Source organism: Ictidomys tridecemlineatus, chromosome 7, assembly GCF_052094955.1.
Source record: "Ictidomys tridecemlineatus isolate mIctTri1 chromosome 7, mIctTri1.hap1, whole genome shotgun sequence".
Lineage (NCBI taxonomy): Eukaryota > Metazoa > Chordata > Mammalia > Rodentia > Sciuridae > Ictidomys > Ictidomys tridecemlineatus.
The window spans coordinates 66,615,768-66,631,464 of NC_135483.1; the positions used below are offsets into that span (position 1 = coordinate 66,615,768).

Here is a 15,697-nt window from a genome sequence, read left to right on the forward strand (position 1 = left end):
GGTAACTGAAAGTTTCATTTGCTTGGTTAGGTGTGTAACAGGGAGTTCACACATTGAATTGTGACTGGACTTCATTTGACTATCCTTGACTTACAGGCCTTTTATAACCTTGAAAAGCTTTCTAGTACCAATACTCACAAGTGGGTTACATGAACATCATGCTGCATAGCTATTTCTTACTCTTCCACTTTTTCAATGTGGCTTTACTTCTTTCTCTATTATTTCATTTCACTGTGTCAGAAATTGAAATTTGGGTAGGTCTTCATTCAGATGCATATTGAAAGCAGGGATGGTGTTTTCTTCTTCTGGAATACCCTCATATTTCCCATCCATCAACCAAAACTCCTTGGCCTCTTTCTCCATTAAGTTCTCTGGAAGTATTCTTTGGGTACCCTAGTCTACAAAGCTCACTATACCCTTCTGTTATATATTTTGGTTTTGATGGTTTTTTCTTACAAAGAGAATGCAAGGAACTATTTACATATCTCTTTCCATGGGGCTTTAAATATGTGTCTGATCCATTTGTTGAGTTTTAGCAACTTCATGATTATTGTAATTTATCTACTTAAGATTTATTTATAACTTGATGACTTATAACATTTCTCCTATGTGAATATAAAAGTAAATCATTTGAGGATCTTCAAACTTATAGCAGAGAAAAACACACAACAGGCATTTCAAACTTCAAATGTCCAAAACAGAACACAATTTTTATACCCCCGCCCCAGAACTCTCCCTTCTCCCAGCATCCATTATTTCTAAAAATGTTGCTATCCTTCATTTACTCGGTTTCTTAAGCCAAAAATCGTGCTGTTCTTGTTTTCACTGTCCCTTGTTGTTAACTCGAGTTTCACATTTACAAACTCCCTGTTATAATATCCTCCCCCCAAAACAAGAAGAGCAACATGTTTTAGTTTCAGCTTGCGAAGGCTGTGATGTCTCTTCTGCACGTATAGGTTTTACCCAAAAAGGTTTACAAAATGAAAAATAGATGATTATTATAATGGCAGGAACTACCTAGAAGCTGGTGAAACTATTTCAAAATGTTTAAAGTTACCATCTTTCATTTAGTTTATTTTTAAGAAATAGACCTCAAATTTTGAAGAATCTGAATAAGGGCTCCTCTGATAATACCCAGTAAATGTAGAGGAATCTTTAACGTTTGCATAAAGTTAAGCATTTGTCGGTCCTATTCCTACAGCAGTATCTATGTTCCTATGGCAGTTTACAATGGCCCTGTGCATATCACATCATTTCTGCATCACCATAGCACCATGACACTATTTTCACCATCTTACAGATGGAGATGCTGGTTAGCTTGACCAAGATCACTCAGTGTGTCAGTGCTAAAATTCATCCCAGAACCTCAGTTTTCTAATGCCTTATATGGTGCATACTCTAACTTTCTCTGGGTAATTCTTCCCCCAAAATCAGTAGCAGAGCCCCCCCCCCAAAAAAAATATACACACACACACACACACACACACACACACACACATGTGTATGCATGCATGCATACATGTGTGTGTATATATATATATGTGTGTGTGTGTGTGTATGCATGCATGCACCAATACATGTGTACACATACAGATACACATACAAGCACACACAAGACTTTCTCTGTAGTCACCAAAAAAATCAGTGTTTCAGTGGTTCCATAATCACCCTTGAACTCTGCAATTTGCCTGAATTGCTCCCTTAGACTGGGGTATTTCTTGAGATGCTTGAACAGAATCACCTGAGACCCCATTAAAGCACATTCAATTAGCCACTCAATGCATGACACTGACCCACAATGGAGTCACTGACACCAATAACCAAGGACCCCCCCTAACCCCCACCCCAGGCTTTTTGACTCAGCTCATGAGGAAGAGAGCTAACTCAGGCCCTGGGGCAGCAGGGTATGAAGCCAGAGCCAGCAAATGTCCTGAGTGGCAGTCCTGGCATTGGGTTGTACGTGGGTCCATTTTGTTCATTTTAAAGCCACTGTCCTTTATAGAACAAATCTCTTCAGAACTGTGCCTGCTCAGCATGTGGAGAGGAAGCTGGTGGGGGGAGGGAGTTGGTGTTATCTTAAATAACGGTGCACCAAATAAACACTATGCACACCCCCCAGCCATGCAGAAACAGAAAGTAAATCATCACCAAAAAGCTTATTTTACAAACCCACAAATCATGAGAAATATAAATGCTTTCCTTTCTACTCCCATGTTTTAATAAAGACTCCCCCCTCCTTTTTTTTCAGACTCACTCAATTACAATATCACTATCAGTTCACATTACAGGTCAGAGAAATGGTGCTTAATGTATGAGGAGCCAGTTCTCCTCTCCTAATAGCCTGTCATTCCGGGGATTTGAATGTCAGAATACAGCCTGCTGCAGTAATGCTAGTCGGCAGCCCGATGATGAAAACTTTGGACAAATCATGAAGAACACTCCAGATCCACATCATCGGAAGGTTACCGGGGAGAGCCTTTCATTCTGCTTTGACCCCTTGATCTGACAAGTGACACCTACAAAATGAACAGCTCTCCAACTTAAATTGTTTAACTGTAGCCTGATCAGTTTTATTATCTTGCTAATCCGGATATCAGCCGTTTCATCAGAATGGAAGATATGCATATCATGAATTATTTTGACACGGGGACCTTTTAATTTTTGCCAGCAATATTTCACTGCCCCAATCAGGGCCCACAGTCACTGATGCTGTTCGCCTCCTGGGATGTCAGGGGACAGCGTTACTCCTGACGGCACCAAATCATCCGGGAGCTGTAACGAGCCATTGCTGCGATTATTATTATCTGCTGTAGTCATGCATTTCATTACAGCACAGGCAGCAAGGGCTGGGGCTTCAGGGCAGTCTTCTTCAGGCATCTCTGCCATTTTATGGGCTTGTCGAGCTCAGGGGTATAATTTCCCTTTTCTTTCCCCTCCACAGACAAGGCGAGGTGAATTTCTAATAAAAACAAAACACTAGGTAGGCACTGCAGGAAGAGCAAGCTCCATATAGGACATTAAGCAGCAGTAAGGCAGCCTGAATGGCCCACTTGAAGTTTATGGAAGCAGTGGTTAATCAGCAATATGGTTTTCTACAGAGAGACACAAAGAGTTTATCCTGGAAAAAAAAAATGTTCCCTTCTAAATTGCAAAGTGCTAAGAATGCTTTCTTAAGGAAAACTCCCTTCCTCCTTTGGATGTGTTTCTTAATTTCCCTTTTCCTAGCTAAGCATTTTCTCTCCTGAATTTCCATTCTATAAGGATTCAGGGCCACTCCAAGCCTGGGCCATATTTTCTGCATTCCCTGAATTGCTTTGGCATTGTGCCCTTAGTGGCACTGAGCAGCCTCAGGAAGTACACCATCATTTCCACCAGAAGGCTTCTGTAGATATTGTCAATCAATACATTACTTTGTACCTTCCTTATGAGTATCCAAGGAAGGAAGTTTTCTCTAGGTTCACAAGCGATCTGTGTTTACCCCCAGGGGTATTGTGAATCACATAATTTAATTGTTTCCTTCTTTGCAATGGTTGCTAGAAACCTCTAGGCTAAATGTACTGTTTCTTTAAAAATTAAACATGGAACCACCATGTGATCCAGTAATTCCACTGCTGGATGTATAACCCAATGAACTGAAAACAGGGACTCAAACACGTATTTATACCCCCAGGTTCGTAGCAGCATTATTCATCCTAGACAAAAGAGGGGACAAACCAGTGTCCACCAATGGACGAATGGATAAACCACATTTTGCTGTATACCTGCAATGGAGTATTTTTTTCAGCCATAGAAGAAGGAAATTCCAATACATGTCACAATATTGATGAACTCTGAGGACATTATGCTAAGAGAAATAAGCCAGACAAGCAAAGATAAAGACTGTATAATATTCCTGTTACAAAAGATACCTTGAGAAGACAAATTCATAGAAACAGAAAGTAGAAAGGTAGCTTCCAGGGGCTTGGGAGGAAGAAGAAACCAGGAGTTGTTAATGGGTACAGAGAGTCAGTTTTGCAGGATGAAAAGGGATGTGGAGGTAGAAGGTGGTGGTGAGGGTGCACAGCCCTGTAAATGTACTTAATATCACTGTACACTTGACCATAAGTAAAATTGCAAATTTTATGTTGCATCTATTTCATCATAAATTTAAAAAATCAAAAAAATTTGCAGCAGCCAACCTCTAGTAAATACAAAAGATCTAGATGTATGTTATATCATTACGCTAATATTGTTCTTATTTACTCTTCCTATGCTTGCATTATCTTTATTTTCCTGACTTTTAAAAAATATATTAATTTTGTTGTTTGTTAGTTTTTTATGATGATATTTTTACAGAACAGGAGGGATTTGAATATTAAAATATATTTTATATTCTAGAAAGACAAAGCTATTAGAGGAAGAGAAAAAATGAGAGAGATGTTTTTCTGAAACCCATGGTGACCCAGAGGGAAGGTGGGGTATCTCTGTGAGGGAAGCTGCTCCTCTCTTCTTGGGACAGGGAACCACTCTCTTACTGGTGTTATTAAGAGAATTCCTACGTGCTCTCTGGACTGTTCCCCAGCCTCAGATCCATTCATGTGCATCTGTCTCTCTCCCCAGCTGGGCCAGCCTTGCAGGTGTGTGAATTTTGCAGTTTCCCAGAGCCCCACACACAGAAGGGCCCCTCACTTGATTTAGTGCTCTGCTATCAAATATTTAAATTCCTAATGACTTTTAAACTAAAAGCTCAGTGTTTTCCTTTTGCACAGAGCCTCACAAATCATGTAACTTCTCTTGCCACCAGTGAACAGCGAGCATCTTAGAAGAAAAGAACCTGTTTCATTTCTCATCAAATCCCCAACCTGATCCAGTGCCCAATGGGCAGTTCCATAGGAGATATTCATAACAGTAATTGACTCACTGTTTCTGGGAGCTCTGCATTCACAGGTTCAAGCAACCACAGACTAAAACTATTTGAAAAAAAAAACTGCACATGTGATGAACATAAATAGACATTTTTGTCATTATTCTCTACATAACACATTATAATGGCTATTTACATTGTATTGGTTATTATAAGTAATCTAGAGCTGACTTAAAATATATAAGAGAATGTGTGTAGGTGTATGTAAATACTATGCCATTTTATATAAGGGAATTGAGCATTAGCAGATTTGGGTATCTTTGCAAGGGTGAGGGCAGTTCTTGGAGCCAATCCCCCATGGAGAATGAGGGACAGGCAAGTGTACATACGGAAACTACATGAAGTTCTTTCTTTCACTGTACTATTGTCCTTCCTCCTAATCATTGGATCAAATCCACTCCAGATAAAACTTACAAAAGCAAAAAAGGCAAGCTAATCAAGGGAAAGAAGGCTTATGAATACAACCAAGAAATGAAGAGGACACTGTCCTTGATCTTTTCTTGGTTGGAATCCATAGATGGAAATCACCTTTGATGTGAGGACCATGATGTGTGTTATATCCATAGTTCAAGTGGCTGTAGTCCAGGTCCCAGCTGTAAGAGAGAACTGCACATTACTTTATCCCAGAAAATCATTATCAACACTATTTTTAAAACTCTCCAGAGATTATTTTCACAACTTCTCTACAATTACAATACAGCATCATCATCCAATCATTCTTCCCAATATCCTGGATAGGTAAGACTTCAATGGTTTTCCATTTTAACTAGATAGAAATACAGAGAAAGAACAGAACTAGAAGAAAATTATGAGAAGGAGAAGAAAAAAACGAGGAGGGGACAGAAATGCAAAGAGACATCATGGTGCATGGTTCACTTCAAGTTCAAGGTCTCTGTGATGTCAGACTTCCAGTGATGATGGCCCAAAAGCAGAGAACTACCACTCTTCTCACATCCCCAAACCTAACAAAATGCCAAGAAATTTCAACTGAAGAATGGCTACGGCTACGTGGAGTCTTTGAGGTACTTAATTTCTACTTTCATGCAAATCAGGAAAGAAAGTAAACCAAAGACATTAATTTCAGGCAGGAGAGTGGGAAAAAATAGAAACTTGGGTGTGGAGGGTAAGAAGGGGATTCAAAAGGAAATGGCACCCAGGGCAGCATTTTCTGATTTGCAGATTCTCACTAAGCCATCCCCCACCCACATGCTCACTCTGTTCCTAACAGCATCTTCATCAATTAAGATTCTATGAGACTGGCAGGCTCCAAGATCAACAGTACCATCCACATATTCACTATTCCACTGGCACGGTGAACAATTCCGAATATTAAAAGTAAAGCAACACATTCTGCCATGTCTTTTGTATACAGACAGCTGAAGCTGCGTGAAAGTTTGGCACCAAAAGGCCAAGTACCATATTTTCAGCCACCCACACGCCAAACCCTATAATAACTACAGACTCTAGATGTGAAATTCTCAGACATTTGCAGCAAAGGAAAACTAATAGTCATGTTTCTTTATGTGCTTCCTTCCTAACAGGGCAGCTTCTCAACTTTAAAACCTCATCAACGTAAGCTAAAGAGAACAAAGGGTGCTGCGTAGATATTTTCACCAGATGTCAAATGGTTGCTTATTTATTTAAACAGAAAACCCAACTTTGTACATTTGGTTCATTTAGTGCTATGTGCTCCATAACAAGTATTTTTTTTTCTTTTTGAGTAAAAAGCTGCCACCAGTGTGCTTAAGTTACAATAGGGCGTCAGAAAAGTCTGTTAGCTAGACTAAATATTGCTCTTTTTGCTTTTGGTAGAAATGTAAATCCTACTCCCATCCTCCTTCTATGATAGAGAAACATTATAGCTAAAATTATCTCAGGATTAATAAAAAATCCTTCCTCAGTGGTCAAATCTAGGAAGCAAAGATGTTCGGTCCTGCTATTCTTTTGAAGACAGGTATCCAAGCCACAGAGTATGGCTCTTCTCAAGGATAACCACAGAAAACATATCAGTTCCCACCTGTGTGAACAGCTGAGCTCCTGTAGCATAATGGGTCACAAAACCTAAATTCTTAAGGCTTATGTTGCCCATTCAGTGAAGATCATAAAAGGGTCAATCTAACACTCCTTTGAGCTCCTACAGAAATAGGAGAATGTTGAATTTTTCTATTTGAGAAGGGCCCTGACATACCTCATTCTGTTCAAAAGAGAATGTACTTTCAGGTCGGATCTCCATCAAGGAATGTCTCCATCTTTCAGAAACAAGGTGTTTGAGAATTCCTCCTACTGACAAGGTAAGAGAGTTACAGAGGTGACACTCAGCTGAGACTAGAAATAGACAAAATGCTTCAGAGATATGCAAATACATGGGGAATATATTCCCAGATTATCAAGAGATCGACTCCTGGTTCTGCAGATCAGAGAGCACAGTGCCAACTTCCTTTGAAATATGAAGGGTAGAATTTGTACTTATAAGGAGTACTTTGAACAAGTGTAAAAAGAACCTAAGTATGTTGTGATAAAGTTCCCGATAGAAGAAGAAAACTCCCAGCATAGAAAGACCTGAAACATAAATGACGGGGGAATTTAGGAAAAGGTCAGCAGCACTTGGACCATGCAGGGGAGCCCTGAGAACCTGGCACTACAAAATATCTGGAAATATAAATCACTGGATCACATTCAAAAAAATTTAAATATGGATAATTTTTAAAAATTATTTTGAATATTTTGAAAATCTGATCTCATAAAAAATAAGCAAAAGTTCTGGTGGCCAAAATTAAATACATAAACAAACAAACAAACTGAAAAATACTGAAGTAAGCCACCTCTAGTCTTTTGACTATATTGTCTTTGGAATATTTACTACCAATCCAAATCAAATGACCTCTGTTTTAATGGCAAAATGAAGATAGGAGACAAGGACTTAAATAATGGGCACTGGAACATAGTACCCTTTTAAATCAAAGTTTTAAAAAACTACAGTTTGAAGCTGGGCACAGTGGCACATACCTGTAATTCCACAAGTTTGGGAGGCTGAGATAGGAGGATTATGAGTTCAAAGCCAGCCTCAGCAACAGTGAGGTGCTAAGCAACTCAGACCCTGTCTCTAAATACAATATAAAATAGGGCTGGGGATGTGGCTAAGTGGTCAAGTACCACTGAGTTCAATCCCCAGTACTCCCCCACAAAAAAAACTACAGCTTCAGAGAAAGAGTAAATTTAAAGAAAATCAAGATTTCATCCTTTAGTAATAAAGAGATATTTTGTCAATCCTAGCCTGTATTTCAGGTTTAAGAACAAAAAGACTGATTTGAAACTGCAGAATATGGAACTATAGATCTGTACCATAGTCCAGAAGCTATTGAGATTTCAACATAAAAAGTCCAACACCCCATAGGGTACCTAAAAGAGCCAAATACAAAACCTCCCCAAAGGGGCATGTCAATCCAGACCACACACAATTTCCATTTCAAAATCTCTTTAAAAGTAAGCTCAAAATCAGCCACAGTGGCACTGGCCTATAATCCCAGTGACTTAGGAAGCTGAGGAAGAAGGATTGCAGGTTCAAGGCCAGCCTCAGCATCTTAGCCAGAACCCTGAGTCTAAAAAAAAAAAAAAAAAAAAATGGGAGGAGGGTGTAACTCACTGGTAAATCAATGGTAAAAAAAAAAAAAAAAATCCAAACTCACAAAACTGCCTTGGGGAAACAAGTCACCATAAATAAAATCTCTGAGAAATAATAATTAGAACTCTAGAAATAATTATTGAACACAATATAAATAGTGAAGATAAACATAAAATAAAAGTAAGATAAAGATCATATTTTAAGAGATAAAAGACATTAACATCTTTTCTATTCATCTTTTATAAGGAAAATTTTAAAACGATATAAACTTTAGAAATTATAGTTATAAGTAATCAAAAATTCAGATGGTTTAAAGAACAGAGAAGACATGGTTGAAGAAAAAGTTAGACAACTGGAAGAAATATAAAAAGGAAATAAAAGAAAAAAATGAAATGGAAAACATGAAAAGAGATTAGGTGTTATGGTTTAGATGGTGTGTCCTCCAAAAGCTCACATGTAAGACAATGCAAGAAGGTTCGGCAGAGAAATGATTGGGTTGTAAGAGATTTCACCAAATCAGTGCATTAATCCCTTGATAGGGATTAACTGAGTGGTAACTGAAGTTGTAGGATGTGGCTGGAGAAGGTGGGAATTGGGGCATGATTTTAGGTAATATATTTGTATCTGGACAGTGAAGTGTGTGTCTGTCTCTTCTCTCTCTCTCTCTCTCTCTCTCTCTCTCTCTCTCTCTCTCTCTCTCTCCCTCCCTCCCTCCCTCCCTCCCCCCTCTCTCCTTCCTGGTCACCTTGAAAACTGCTTCCCTCTGCCACACTCTTCTGCCATGATGTTCTGCCTCACTCAAGCCCTGAGGAATGGAGTCAACCATCTATGGACTAAGACCTCTGAAACTGTAAACACTCAAATAAACTTTTCCTCTCCTACAATTGTGTTTGTTGGGTCCTTTGGTCAACAGCAATGAAAAGGTTGACTAAAATATTAGACTAGAAAATATGAAAGGGAACCAGGTGTGATGGCCCAGTGACTCATAAGACTAATGCAAAAGAAGAGCAAGTTCAAGGATAGTCTCAGCAATTTAGCAAGACCCTGTCTCAAAATAAAATAAAATAAAAAAGTTCTGGGGATGTAGCTTAATAGTAGGGCCTCCTTGGGCCAATCTCCAGTACTGGTAGAGGAGGGACTAAAGAAAAGAAAATATGGAAGGGAGAATGATATGATTCAACTTAGAGTCTCAAAGGAAGAAAATAAAGAAAAGGTGGAGGTCTAGGTAAGAGAATATCAATTAAGAATTTTCTAGAACTTATGAATGATGCTGATTTTTAGATATATAATTACTAAAAAAACCCAAAGAAAATAAGTGAATTTACACCCAGATATTTTCTATATCTGAAAAGTAACCACAGACTAGAGACAGATTTTCTATAAGAAATGACAAAGACTAGCAGGAAATTTCTCAGAAGCAACAACTGATGCCAAAGAATAGTGAAATTACTTTTAAAAGCCAAGAGAAAATAAGTTTTAGCCTATAACTTTATACCCAAATGTTATGGTTTAGCTATGAGGTATCCCCCAAGATCTCATGTGGGAGAAAAAATATATAAGAATCCTCACAGATGAAATGATTAGATTATTAGAATTGTAACCTAATCAGTATATTGATCTGCTGATGTGGATTAATTGAGTGGTAACTGTAGGCAGGTAGGGCATGGCTGGATATTTTGTCTTTGATTAGTAGATTGAATATATATTCCTCCTCCATGCCCTTCCACCATGATCCATGATGTTCTGCCTGATCATGGGCCCAGAGCTATGGAGTTAGTCAACCATGGACTGAACCTCTGAAACCATGAGCCAAAATAAAATTTTCCTCCTTTAAAGTTGTTCTTGTCAAGTCTTTTGGTTACAGCATTGCAAAAGCTGACTAAATGGTCACCATCTTTCAAGTACTATAACTATTCGTTAAAACTAAGATAAAGCCATATCTATCTACAAAAGTCCCTAGAGTATTATTATTACAGAAAAAAATGAAACAGAACCATAAGTGATCCAAATAACTATCAAAAGTAGAATAAATAAATCTATTGTGATTCACACACACACACACACAAATACACCTTGAAGAAGTAAAAATTAATAACTGCCATCACTTGCAGTAACAAAGATAAGTCTCAAGAGCATAGTGTTAAGTAGAAACTGTAAATTGAAGAAGAAGAATATGAACTACGTGGTCACATTCCAATAAAGTTGAAAACATGTAAAACTAACCAATATGTTATTAAACTACATAAAAACACATGTGGGAATATGTAGATAAAAGCATGGAAATGGGAATCATACAATTGAGGACTGTGGGAACCTCTGGGAAGAGCCATTAATTTCAAAGTTAATGATGAAGCTCCTTTAAAGAGTCTGGATCTAGGGTGCATACACATTCTATATATATTTCATCATATATATATATATATATGATTTTTTCTTTTAATCTTTGTTATGGTTTGGATATGAGGTGTCCTCCAAAAGCACACACGTGAGACAGTTCAAGAAGGTTCCAATCAGTGAAGTAATAGGGATGAACAGTGTAACTGGAGTGGTGGGGTGTGGTTGAAGGAGGTGGGATTTGGGGGCGTGGCCTTGGGGTATATATTTGTATCTGGCCAGTGGCAACCTCTCTCTGCCTAGTGATCCACATGTAAGCCTCAGTCCCTCTGCCACACTCCTCTGCCATGTTTTTCCTGCCTCACCTCGAGCCCTGAGAAATGGAGCCACTGTCTGTGGATGGAGACCACTGAAACCATGGGTCTCCAAATAAAATGTTCCTCTTCTACAATTGTTCTGATAGGGTATTTCAGTCACAGCAGCAGAAAAGCAGACTAAAACAATCTTTTTCTCTTTATTTCATCCCAACAAAGTAAACCGCCAATGACGAATCACCATTGTACCCCATACCAGTTATGAGATAAATTTATGCTAAGACATCAGCTTAACTCTTTATATTTGAACCTTTTGTGATTTTAACCAGACTATAGGTCTATGTGCATTTCTCAACACTGATTTTGTCAGAAACAGTGTGAAGTTTCTGGCTTCTCCGTTTTAGATAATTTTAAAAATTAGAAGGAGGCATACAGTAGTAGTGAATTCATCCTTAATGAGCTGCTGCAGATTGTCTCTTAGTGCTGTTTTTATATCCTTAGCCTCAAACATTGTACAGTTAAACACTCCTCCAAACCAAAGTTAGCACTAGCTATGGAGCAATAAGACCCAGGGAGAGCATAACAATAAGTTTGGATGTGAGAAACTATTGGCATTTCTGTAGCAATCGGGTGATAAAAATATTTGAAGGGGGCTAATAATGATGAGTTGCATTAAACCAACTCCTGCTCTTAGTCTAAACCTGATTTATATGTCCCGGTCTAATGGCTCTGGTATTAGGAGTTAGACAAAATTCTTTTATGAACCATTTGCTTTTCCAGAATTTTCCATGATGAACTAATCTTGCGTATCTCAAATATTTATGGCATTAGAGCCAAAATTACTCTGAATTTTCCAGTCGACAATATGGGAAGGGGAATCCAGGTGGTGGATCCCATCCCTCCATGAATATCTGGATGGTCTTGGAACACTGACACAATCTCCCCTTGGCTCAACTTTCTAATTTCAAAATTGGAGAGTTAAATGAATCAATGTGCAAAGCACTGGGCACATTGTAGGTGATTTTAAAAAAGTGAGTTTCTTTATTTACCATTCTATCCTGACAAAGTCTGTCCCCAATGCCAAACATTATGCTTATTACTGGATGAAATTTAGAATTGAAGATTATTAAAGAAGGATAATTAAGCTGGGTGTGGTGGTGCATGCCTGTAATTTCAGCTACTCAGAAGCTGAGGATCACAAATTTTTAGCCAGCCTCAGCAACTTAGAGAGACCCTGTCTCAAAATGAAAAATAAATAAGAGAGCTGGGTATGTAACTCAGTGGCAGAGCACCCTAGGTTCAATCCCCAGTACTGAAAACAAAAAAGAAGGGGTGGGATAGAAAGGGCACCTTGATCATATTCTCACTGCTTATGACTATTGTGTCTCAAAAATACTTTGTGAGCATTCAGAGAGTTTTAAATTATAAGCAGCTCTACATTTATGTTAGAACTCTTGTGAGAAGTTAGGAATTAAAACTGAGCATAGCTAAGATCATAAACAAATCAGAAACAAATGTGAAATCCCAGAGACTGAGGGACTCTGTTTGATTTTTATCTACATATTTTAAAAACCATTTTAAAGATGTGTGGATTATTTTGTTCTAATTTTGTGTTGTTAAATATAGATAATATTTTGACAATCTGGAAACAGCTATCTGCCTTTAAAATTTTTTGTGTTACTAAATATAGATTTTCATATACTGGGTAACAAAGAACTATTTTAGGGCTGGTTTCAAGAAGCTTCATCATAATATTGGTGTCTCCTGAGTACATAGTTTTGCATTTTCCTTTGAAGAATATTAAATAACATGGAATTAATAATTCTTGCCCTCTCAGGGTTTACATTCTAGGATCTCTCATTCATTTGGGAGAAAATAATTCTTTCATTTTGAAAACAGTAGGCAGATGGCTTAATCCATTGGGTTTAGTTTCAGACAAACAAACAAAAACATTTTTGAGGTGTAGAAAAACTAAAAGAAACAGATAAAAACATGTCAAGAGTTTTACATACAATTTGGCTCTACGGAAATATTGAATATTAAGTGTTAAGTATGCATAATATTTACACATTTATTCTAAGTCATCAGTTTAACATTTGTCTCCAGTTTCCAAAAGATTTCATTGAAGTCAAAAGTATTTTTCTAATACCTATGATGTGCCTGGTTGCTCTGCAGAAATTCTGTCATCATTGGTTTGCTTAATATTTGTTGAACACCCCATGTGCTAGACACAATTCTAAGTGCTCCAAAAAAAGGTTTGAACTAACAAACTTTCTGTCTATTATTTAAACACCAGTGGTGGTTGACTGTTTCTGTGAAAATGAAAGGAACTTTGAAATGGGTTTGGTCCAACATTTTCACCTTACAATGACAAATACCAAGACAATGTTAGAATGTGTGTTATATGCACCCTGAAATGTGTATGTTGCAGGTCTTCATGATCATGTGAAGGCAGCTATGACGAGCAATGGAGACCAATGCCATTCCAAAATTCTACCCACAACTTCAGTTCCTGAGCCCCAATACAGTAGCCTCCCTTTAGCCATAGAGGAAAGTTTCAAGACGGCCAGTGGATGCCCAAACCACAGATGGCACCAAAACCCATGTACTGTTTTTTTTTTTCCTATCTATACATACCTCTGAAAAAGTTTAATTTATAAATCAGGCACAGTTAATTCAATAACAATGGACAATAAGATATAATAATTAAAACAATCTCTTGTAATACAAGTTATTTAGAATTTATGAATTGTTTATTTCTGGAATTTTTCATTTAATATTTTCAGACTTCAGTTGTCTGTGGATAAATGAAACTACAGAAAGTAAAACCGTGGATGAGGGAGGACTACTGTAAATCTCACAGACATTGGAATTTGAGGCTAAATGGTATTTATACATTTAGAAACAAGGACCATAAATACTAAATGAAATAAAATAATACAAAATCCCTTTGAAAGATTGATTCTAAAGAAGCCGGAGAAGAGAGATACTAAGAGAACTTCCTAACAACACTCTACCTCTTCTCTTGCCCAGCACTGATCTATTTACCCATACCAACCAGAAAGAACTTTTAAAAATGTACATCTAGGGGCTGGGAATATAGCTCAATTGGTAGAGTGTGTGCTTTGCATGCACAAGGCCCTGAGTTCAATCCCCAACACCACACACACACACAAATGTACATCTATTGATGTCTAGTGAAATTTCTCATTGCATTAAGATACATGCAATCACTTCACACAAATCACCACTTGCTCCTGAGGCTCAGAAATAGACCTTCGTCCTGAGGAGGCTCCTTAAGAGCCCAAGTACCTTGTCCATTCAAGACCTCCATGTATGCTATCCCCTTCTTTCTTTGAAATACTCTTCCCCTTACCCTATGCTTGACTTGTGGCAAGTTATCTTGCAGATCTCAGCTTTAATGTTGATCATGATGATAACCTTCCATACCCAAAGGGCAGTAGGTTTCTATGTTAGTTAGCTTTCCATTATTCTAACAAAATACCTGAGATAGTCAGCTTAAAAATAGAAAAGGTTTAGTTTGACTCACAGCTTGAAAGGTTCAGTCCATTGGCCCATGGCTTATAGGCTTGTGGTAAGGTAGCACATCATGGTGGGAGGATGTGGTGGAAGAAGCCCCCACTTCATGACCGGAAGCAAAAAGGAAGAAGGAACTGGGGTCCTAACATCCTCTTCCAGTGCACACCCCCTATGACTAGAAGAGTTCCCATTAAGCTCCATCTCTTAAAGGTTTTACCACCTCCCAATAGCATCATGGGCCTTTAGGAGATGTTTATCCAAATCATAGTAGCCCCCCTTAATATTCCCCCATTGCCCTTTGTCCTTCAAAACATTTTTCACAAATGAGACTAATCGTGTGTTGAATTGTTGTTTTTCTGCTAAATTTTGAAGCCCATGAAAAAATCAGTTTATACTGGGACCATTTTTGTCTTTTTTACAAATATGGCCCCTTCATTGAGTATGTGATCTAATACATTAAGTCAATATTTAATGTATGGATAAGTCAGTTAATGTATGTATGAAGCAGTGCAAATGAGTCAAGGGATCAATAACCTCTGTTTAGTCAGAAATAGACTAAAGGGCCTCACTATGAATCCGTGTTGGAGCTTAAGCTGTCGTTTACTAGGTTTTGTAGTCAAAGGTGGCTTTCCATCAGCAAGTGTGAATTGACTACACAGTAATCCTATTACTCAGCATGTGGCCTGGTACATAATAAGGATTCTATAAATGTTGAGTGAATAATGGATGGGTGATGGATGGATACATGAAAGAAACCAAACATAATATTGTGACTTATCTATAGTTAGATATGTTTGTCCTTTTAAATAAGCATGATCATCTTCATCAAATGAACTAAATAAATTTGCACAGACATTTAGAAGAGCAGGGATATTAAAGGAGAAAATAAAAGAAAATGATGTATATTCCTGCTGAGATTTTCAAGCTGTGTTAACTTTAATATACATTTATCACTCAAATACTCAACTATTGAGTTAACTTTAT

The 15,697-nt window shown here is 37.8% G+C and overlaps 1 long non-coding RNA gene across 1 annotated transcript in view; it reads right to left on the reverse strand.

Annotated features, from left to right (window-relative positions):
- The window catches only part of LOC144365300 (uncharacterized), a 303,078-nt gene that overhangs the window by 223,493 nt on the left and 63,888 nt on the right, over window positions 1-15,697 (reverse strand). The window lies entirely within an intron of this gene.